Source organism: Lissotriton helveticus, unplaced genomic scaffold (genome assembly GCF_964261635.1).
Source record: "Lissotriton helveticus unplaced genomic scaffold, aLisHel1.1 SCAFFOLD_1086, whole genome shotgun sequence".
Classification (NCBI taxonomy): Eukaryota; Metazoa; Chordata; class Amphibia; order Caudata; family Salamandridae; genus Lissotriton; species Lissotriton helveticus.
This window is the reverse complement of record NW_027611908.1, coordinates 107,631-117,236: the sequence shown is the minus strand read 5'-3', so window position 1 is coordinate 117,236 and position 9,606 is coordinate 107,631. Positions and strand designations below refer to the sequence as shown.

General features: G+C 44.0%; 1 long non-coding RNA gene across 1 annotated transcript; it reads left to right on the top strand.

Moving 5' to 3' along the window:
- The first annotated feature begins 5,777 nt into the window (after positions 1-5,777).
- LOC144807239 (uncharacterized) lies at positions 5,778-7,230 on the top strand. Its single transcript, XR_013606141.1, has 3 exons — positions 5,778-5,857; positions 6,163-6,248; positions 6,876-7,230. It is a non-coding gene; the product is annotated as an uncharacterized LOC144807239 (long non-coding RNA).
- Positions 7,231-9,606: the final 2,376 nt, after the last annotated feature.

Here is a 9,606-nt window from a genome sequence, read left to right as displayed (position 1 = left end):
TTCCTAAAGTCATTGAGATGTTGCTGTAACATCATTCTAGCACTTAGCTCGTCTCTTGATACAGGTTTCCTTACACATGATGTAACACAGAGGCCACATATTGCAGGAGCACACTGCACGCACAGACAGAACAGGAAAAGAATGGCTAAGACCATCCCAATGACCATCAGAATTTTCCATCCCCAGGCGGATATCAGTTCCCAGAACCATCCCATTAATGACCAATCTCCTTTATCCACATGAATACATTCGGAAATCTTATGCAGTTTAGAGATGGCCTGGTACACTGTTGGAGCGTTATCTGGAATGAAAACACAGCAACTCGATTGGATCAATCTACATACCCCACCTCGGTCTGCAAGTATGACATCTAACGCGACCCTGTTCTGAAGGGTCATAAGACAATCCGACTGGAGCTCAGCAGTCAAGTTACTAAGGGCACCAGCAGTTTCAATTACGGTGGACTCAACCACCCTTGTCAATTGCCTTATGTTCCTGCTGTTAACCATGGGTCCCCAGAACGGCAGAAACCCCTTTACGAAGTCCCCAAATTCTTGTCCTGCAGTGTCTTCTTCGCGGAGGACACCTCTAACTATCCTTGTCTTGTGGTAATCTGCCACCGCTGTGTAGGTGGGAGGTAGCAGGAACGAAACAAAACATGTGCCCGAAAAGTCAGGGGGCAACCATGTATAGGCTCTATCATGGCAGATGAAATAGGTACCCTTAGCTGCTAAAAACGAAGGGGAAGTCTGGGCTGCAAAAACATACGTTTTAGTGCAGATGCTTTTCCCTAGCTGAGCTCTGGGATTCTTGCCAGTACCTTGCAGACACAGGTGACCCTGATGGGGTACAATCCAAATCGGGGAAGATCTCTTAGCTTGCTGTTTCTCACTCAGAGTAGCTCCATATCCGGTCACGTTCCATCCTACGTATACTAGTTTCTCATCTCTCGGGATAGTCTCATAAGAAATGTCTTCCTTTATCATATCTACTATACCCTTAACTAGAGCACTATTCTTAGGATTGTCTGTTACAGAACGTAGGGGGTAGACTTCATGTGCATAGATGAACATCGTTCTGTATGCCCACACAGAACCATTGTGGCTGAAAGGCAGGACCAGATAAGGGATACCTTTATCCGTTGTGTGAGGCATAAGACCACACACCAAACAGTTAGTTGTGTTCATTACTAGTTGGTGTTGGTGCAAAAGCTGAACAAAGGAGTTATTAATAAACTCTAATCTCCTAGCGGATTCGTGTTCAGGAAGGGGTTGAAAAGAGTGTGGGGAAACAGTAGAAGGAGGAGGTATAGGCGATGTAGTGGGTGCAAATGTTACTCGAAAAGAGAATAAAACATAACTTATTAAAAATATCATCACACTGAATAACATGAAAATGCACAATATCAAAAAGCTTTTCTTTGTCATTATTTTACATATTCGGTTTTTAAAGTTCACAGTTTTGGCAGATCTTTCCATCTCGAAAAACTCCATCCTCTCTAAAATGCTGCCCGCGATGGGAGGTTGTTTCTGCTAAGGAATGCTTCTGTCAGTCCAGGGCAACTCCCTTAGACCAACCAGAACTGTTGACCTAACGTCGTCAGCTGCACCCCAAGACTTTGGGCAATCGCGGCCCTAGCAGCGGAACCCGGATGGCGGTTCGAAAAACAAAAATAAGCAAGTTTCGCAGATGGGAGAGCTGCACTTTCAAAAATAGTACTTGGAGGGAAAAAAACTTTTATTAGTTCGTATTTCTCGGCCTCAGATTATACCGTTGTTTTCCCGGTATTGTATTATCTTGGAAAAGGAGTTCAGGTTCTGTAGTGTCCAATCAAACTGATGGTGATACAGCTGGTTGCAAAATTTTATCACTCTCTTGTTCAGTAAGTGTTCCTTTTACTCGTGCATCACTGAAAGGCAGAAAACGTGGCACGGTTTCAGTCTCTGAGTCGGCGACACCCTCCTGGACCCACCAGTCATATGGCAGAGGCAGAGGGATCCGCTTGCAGTGGATCCCGTGGATCCAGTTTTTCATCCCCTCCACTCGAACAGCTTATCTTGTGGAAAGAAGAACGAGGTGCGGTCCGGTCCACCTTGGCTGGTCGTTCTTGGTTCGCTGGAAGTTCTTCACGAGGACCCAAGATCCGTGATCAAACATAAGCTAAATCTTAGTATGCAGTGCAGGACGGTCTATGCAAGTGGAGGTATTCACTTGCAGGAGGTCCTCCTTCGGGCCCGGAGCGTGTGCTAAGTTATAATCCACAGGAGCATACTCAGCTTTTTGGCGACTACCGGCTGTGACTATGCTGGAGCGGGGGCTTTCCAGAGTGTAGGTTTCATAGTTTGAGCAATGTTGATTGTCACCACTTGCATGATGAGGAATGGAATGCAATGGTTATTGGTTCAATCACAGAGGAGGATGGATTCCAATTGAATTGAATTGAGCTTCACAATGATAAGATCTAGGGTTGATCCTTTGTTATGTGTGCACCTGTTGCAAAATGGGGTCAGGTTAAGGTCAGCAAGGAATGTTATGAAGCTGTTAACTGCAGGATTATTTAGATCATTCCAGTGGAGGTTGAAGTCTCCAAGGAAGATTTGAAACCTGATTGTCTCCTGGAGGGTGGTAGGTCATGTGTATCTTGCATAGAGGTTTGTTGTTGCATGAGATATCGAGGCATAGGTATTCGCAAGTGGATAGAGCGGGGTTAGTGCTTGTTTTACTGACAGTTGAGGCTGTGAATGCAAGTGATACCACCACATGGTCTACTGGGTATATCCAATCTGGCAATGCCATTTTTGGGAGGGACTAGTTTGTCAAGGATAGGAGCAGATAGAATAGGAGCAGAGGAGTCATTTAGCAGAGTTTCGGTCAGAATAAGATGGTCAAGATCAGGTGTGAGAATCAGGTCACCCGCATGTTTAGAAGCTGATCTGCAGTTAATTAGCATGCATTTCAAATGGGTTGTGAGCAGCCGCAGTCCGTGCAGGTAACAGCGGTGGGGCGGTGGGACCGGGAAAGGGGAATTTCTAGGGATGATGCCAAGGGAAAATTAAATAAAGACTTAATTTTCCCACTGCATCCCTCGAAATCCCCCCTTCCCTGGCCCCACCACGCCACCGCTGTTACCTGCATGGACCGTGACTGGGTTTGAGGTATGTTGAGTTAGTCTGTGTGGGGAAAACTTGCCTGGGGTTGTGCTTGTTGAACGCTCTAAAATTGATCCTAGGAAATCTATGAGTGTTCGCCAGGATGGCATATATTTTTCCCTGCTTATCATTTTTGTCAGTGTGAAGAGGGTTATATGATAAGAGGAGGGTTTGGATATCATTGTCGGATAGATGGGCTTTCTGTCTAATCAATTGTTTGGATCCATTGGTTTAGGGTCTAGTTCTATCACATCTGCACTACAAAGCCTCTGTCACAGCAGACTCACAAAGGGTTTGCACTAGTCTTTTGTGCCCCCAGACAAGCTGGGGCAATGGCAGGGAAGAAGGAAATTCCAGATACCAGTGGGAGGGAAACCCTCTACAAGCGCCTCCTACATCAAAGCTGGCACCATGTATAAGTAGTGTGCAATCAGACCAAACTCTTCAGATCACTTCTGGACCTGTTCAGATGCAGACGGACTGCTCTGCTGCTCGACTACAAGAAGGACTGTTCTGACATTACTTGTCCTCCTGGTAGGCCAATAGTGTCTGGCATTGGGGGGCCCACCGAAAAATTGTCGGAATTTGTTGATATTTTTTTGCGACCCTATGTTACCAGCCTTGCCTCGTACATTAGGGATACTAAGGACGTACTTAACGTCTTTAATGATTTTAATTGGGAGCCGGAAATGATAATGGTCACCATGGACGTTTCCCAATTATACACCAATATTACACATGACAAGGGCATTTTGGGTTTGGAATATTTTTTATTCAAGAGACCGATAGAACTGCTGGACCATACAAATATGCTCCTAGCAATGTCAAAGATCATTTTGGAAAATAATGTTTTCTTGTTCAAGGACACCTGGTACCGCCAGAAATGCGGAGTAGCCATGGGTTCCAGATTTGCGCCGTCCTTTGCCTGCCTCTATATGGGGTGGATGGAGGCGAAGCACATCTGGGGCCCTGGTGGTACAGAATGGCACGATTGTATCAATTACTATGGCAGGTATATTGATGACCTGCTGTTCATCTGGACGGGTACTGAGAATCAACTCTTAAAGTTCTTTGAGTACATGAACAACAATGTATTTAATATGACTTTTACTATGAACTATAGCCGGACAGAAATAACTTTTCTGGATCTGAGATTTTATGTACAAAATGGCAAACTGTGTAGCACACTGTTCAGAAAGGAGACCGCGTGTAACGCTGTGTTGCACGGAAGTAGTGCGCACCCTAGATCACAGGTTAACTCGATTCCTTTTGGCGAGTTCTACAGAGCCCGCAGGAACTGTAGTGAAGAAACAGATTTTTCCACATGTGCCAATGATATTGAGAACAGATTTCTATCCAGGGGTTACAGTAGAGATGTTATCAGTAGAGCTAAGAACAGGGCATTTAAGCTTAAATGGGATGCAACTTTGCAAACAAAATCGAAAAATACTGTGACTAAGAAACCGGTAAGATTTGTGACCAGTTACAACTTATGGTCGTCTAACATCTATGGTATCTTAAAGAAATACTGGTTTATGCTCACTGCAGATCCGGTCTTAAAAGATCACATTTTACCACATCCATCTATGACCTTTCGAAGAGGGGTCACGATTGGCAATATGATTAGTCCCAGCTACCCAACGATTGCACGCAAAACATCTTGGCTACACTCACACAATAAGGGCTCTTATAGATGTGGGAACTGCAGTATGTGCAGAATGTCACTACATGGGATCAAATACTTCAACTATAACAATTCGGGCACGTATCACATCAAAACCCATATTGACTGTACAACAACATACGTGATATATGCTATTCTCTGTAAATGTGGTAAAGTCTATATTGGGAGTACCATTAGGAAACTGAAGGACCGTGTTAGTGAACATTTCAGGGGTCTGAAAAATAGGGACAATAGAGTCCCAATAGCTGCGCACGCCATGGACTGCCCAGCTCAGACTGAACATTTGACTATGTCGTTCCACGGTATAGAGATGATGCCCAATGATATCAGGGGTGGGAATCGCGAACTTAGGCTACGACAGCAGGAAGCGCGTTGGATAATGCGTGTTCATGCGGTGGAGCAGGGCTTGAACTTTGATGATGAGTTACAATTCTTTCTGGTTTAGTGCCATAGCCATTCAGAACAGCGTTCTGTGCTCCAGAATGTGATGACCTCTTCATCTATGTATATATGTATAATTTGTGTAACTGGACCTGTTTTCAGCTCTTCACATATGTCGCACTGTTGGGAAGATTGTACAATGTAATTTTTGGGTGTGCTACCTTTTAAATTACATTTCGCCTGTAGTACCTTTTGCCTGTCATGTGTCTTACAAATCTGTCCACTTTATCTAGCTTTCCGCTTTTCAATAACAGAGGCTCTTGATGTGCCCTTCGTTTTTACTATTTTTACTGTCTACACCTAACTGTACTGACATTCTCCTATCCCTTTGGGTTTCCCTGAGATTTGGGACACTTTGGGTTTCTGTGTAACATGGAACACGCTTTTTTCTATCCATTTCTACTTGACCACTTTAAAATGGCGACCACGGAATTGGATGTAGGTTAGTCCTACCTTTATTTTCCTCTTTTTGAACCATTGGACGTGACGTAGGGATATAGGAAGGAAATCAATGGCGCCGGAGTTGAACACTGTGCTATACGAGGGAACACACTGTTTTCCGAATAGGACCCCGCACTCGGAGGTATGTACTGGCGGGATTTGTGTTCAGAATGTTTTTTAGATTAAGTGGCTCTGGTCGGATTGGGTCATAGTAGCAATGTTAAGGATTTTGGAACTAGAGATGCGGTAATTAAGATGCAAAACGGGTTAGAATAGGGAATCCAGGGTGTTTGTGTGTTCTGGATATAAGATAGGACTACTAAGGAGAATGTCGTTCCTATAGTTTAACACCTCTAAGTTAGGTGACTCCCCTTTTGGTAATATTAACCAACCGCGGGTACCATTTAGAATGTACTTTTTTACCGTTTTTTTTATTACGTCAAACAGGGATTTCTACAAACGACTTTGGGACTGAACTGTCCTTCATCTATGATAAATTGCATGAGCAAGACGCTTTTTATATGAAGATTGAAGTGAGTGCACACACTTTTACTATTTTGGATCGGTTTTCATAATGTAAATGCTAGTAGGAGATACAGGTGGTTTGGACGTTTGGAGCCGAAATGTGCTCATTTTTTCTATGTTTTTCATAGATTTATGGTCTGAACAATACGCCTACACATACCTATGAGAAGTTCTGAATAAATAATTTTAGGTGAGCTGTTATGGAACCTTTTATCGCATGTTGCTTGGGAGGCACCTTGTGTGTTTTAGGATAGGTTTTAGCACTAATGAGGGTGCGTGTTTGGGTTTCTTTCTTTTGGATGTGATTTTATTTTGGTTTTCATCTGCTGGTTACCACTCTCATTGCCTAATCTTTCTCAGGCAATCTCTGACTATCACTGGTGTCTTGGGGGTTGGATTACTTTCCGGTTCATCTATGACATTTTGCTTCCTTTCACTTTGGATGAAATGCAATGTAAATACTTATGACCTTTGCGCTAATGTCAAGACTTCTGTGGTCTTTTGTACGTTAGTATGGTTGCCACTTTGTATTATATAACTGTAAATAGGTTATTTTTCTTTTTCTCTTTTTGACAATTATGTCTGCCTAGTGGAATGTGATGGTGATTATGTCTTTTGTAACATTGTACTTACAGCCCTGACGAAGTCAAATGGTCTTAACGACCTAGACGAAACACGTGTTGGCGGCATTTTGTGGTTTATTTGTGACTATATGAAGATTGGACCATATCAGTTGAAGGAATGAAACACTTTTCTATGAAGAATAAATGAAGAGCACCTAAAATATTGGGACTTGCTGATTTGAATTGATTTGAATTTCTTGTAGCTCAGGATCTGGCTTATGTTTGTTCTGAGTCGGCGACACCCTCCTGGACCCACCAGTCATATGGCAGAGGCAGAGGGATCCGCTTGCAGTGGATCCCGTGGATCCAGTTTTTCATCCCCTCCACTCGAACAGCTTATCTTGTGGAAAGAAGAACGAGGTGCGGTCCGGTCCACCTTGGCTGGTCGTTCTTGGTTTGCTGGAAGTTCTTCACGAGGACCCAAGATCCGTGATCAAACATAAGCTAAATCTTAGTATGCAGTGCAGGACGGTCTATGCAAGTGGAGGTATTCACTTGCAGGAGGTCCTCCTTCGGGCCCGGAGCGTGTGCTAAGTTATAATCCACAGGAGCATACTCAGCTTTTTGGCGACTACCGGCTGTGACTATGCTGGAGCGGGGGCTTTCCAGAGTGTAGGTTTCATAGTTTGAGCAATGTTGATTGTCACCACTTGCATGATGAGGAATGGAATGCAATGGTTATTGGTTCAATCACAGAGGAGGATAGATTCCAATTGAATTGAATTGAGCTTCACAATGATAAGATCTAGGGTTGATCCTTTGTTATGTGTGCACCTGTTGCAAAATGGGGTCAGGTTAAGGTCAGCAAGGAATGTTATGAAGCTGTTAACTGCAGGATTATTTAGATCATTCCAGTGGAGGTTGAAGTCTCCAAGGAAGATTTGAAACCTGATTGTCTCCTGGAGGGTGGTAGGTCATGTGTATCTTGCATAGAGGTTTGTTGTTGCATGAGATATCGAGGCATAGGTATTCGCAAGTGGATAGAGCGGGGTTAGTGCTTGTTTTACTGACAGTTGAGGCTGTGAATGCAAGTGATACCACCACATGGTCTACTGGGTATATCCAATCTGGCAATGCCATTTTTGGGAGGGACTAGTTTGTCAAGGATAGGAGCAGATAGAATAGGAGCAGAGGAGTCATTTAGCAGAGTTTCGGTCAGAATAAGATGGTCAAGATCAGGTGTGAGAATCAGGTCACCCGCATGTTTAGAAGCTGATCTGCAGTTAATTAGCATGCATTTCAAATGGGTTGTGAGCAGCCGCAGTCCGTGCAGGTAACAGCGGTGGGGCGGTGGGACCGGGAAAGGGGAATTTCTAGGGATGATGCCAAGGGAAAATTAAATAAAGACTTAATTTTCCCACTGCATCCCTCGAAATCCCCCCTTCCCTGGCCCCACCACGCCACCGCTGTTACCTGCATGGACCGTGACTGGGTTTGAGGTATGTTGAGTTAGTCTGTGTGGGGAAAACTTGCCTGGGGTTGTGCTTGTTGAACGCTCTAAAATTGATCCTAGGAAATCTATGAGTGTTCGCCAGGATGGCATATATTTTTCCCTGCTTATCATTTTTGTCAGTGTGAAGAGGGTTATATGATAAGAGGAGGGTTTGGATATCATTGTCGGATAGATGGGCTTTCTGTCTAATCAATTGTTTGGATCCATTGGTTTAGGGTCTAGTTCTATCACATCTGCACTACAAAGCCTCTGTCACAGCAGACTCACAAAGGGTTTGCACTAGTCTTTTGTGCCCCCAGACAAGCTGGGGCAATGGCAGGGAAGAAGGAAATTCCAGATACCAGTGGGAGGGAAACCCTCTACAAGCGCCTCCTACATCAAAGCTGGCACCATGTATAAGTAGTGTGCAATCAGACCAAACTCTTCAGATCACTTCTGGACCTGTTCAGATGCAGACGGACTGCTCTGCTGCTCGACTACAAGAAGGACTGTTCTGACATTACTTGTCCTCCTGGTAGGCCAATAGTGTCTGGCATTGGGGGGCCCACCGAAAAATTGTCGATATTTTTTTGCGACCCTATGTTACCAGCCTTGCCTCGTACATTAGGGATACTAAGGACGTACTTAACGTCTTTAATGATTTTAATTGGGAGCCGGAAATGATAATGGTCACCATGGACGTTTCCCAATTATACACCAATATTACACATGACAAGGGCATTTTGGGTTTGGAATATTTTTTATTCAAGAGACCGATAGAACTGCTGGACCATACAAATATGCTCCTAGCAATGTCAAAGATCATTTTGGAAAATAATGTTTTCTTGTTCAAGGACACCTGGTACCGCCAGAAATGCGGAGTAGCCATGGGTTCCAGATTTGCGCCGTCCTTTGCCTGCCTCTATATGGGGTGGATGGAGGCGAAGCACATCTGGGGCCCTGGTGGTACAGAATGGCACGATTGTATCAATTACTATGGCAGGTATATTGATGACCTGCTGTTCATCTGGACGGGTACTGAGAATCAACTCTTAAAGTTCTTTGAGTACATGAACAACAATGTATTTAATATGACTTTTACTATGAACTATAGCCGGACAGAAATAACTTTTCTGGATCTGAGATTTTATGTACAAAATGGCAAACTGTGTAGCACACTGTTCAGAAAGGAGACCGCGTGTAACGCTGTGTTGCACGGAAGTAGTGCGCACCCTAGATCACAGGTTAACTCGATTCCTTTTGGCGAGTTCTACAGAGCCCGCAGGAACTGTAGTGAAGAAACAGATTTTT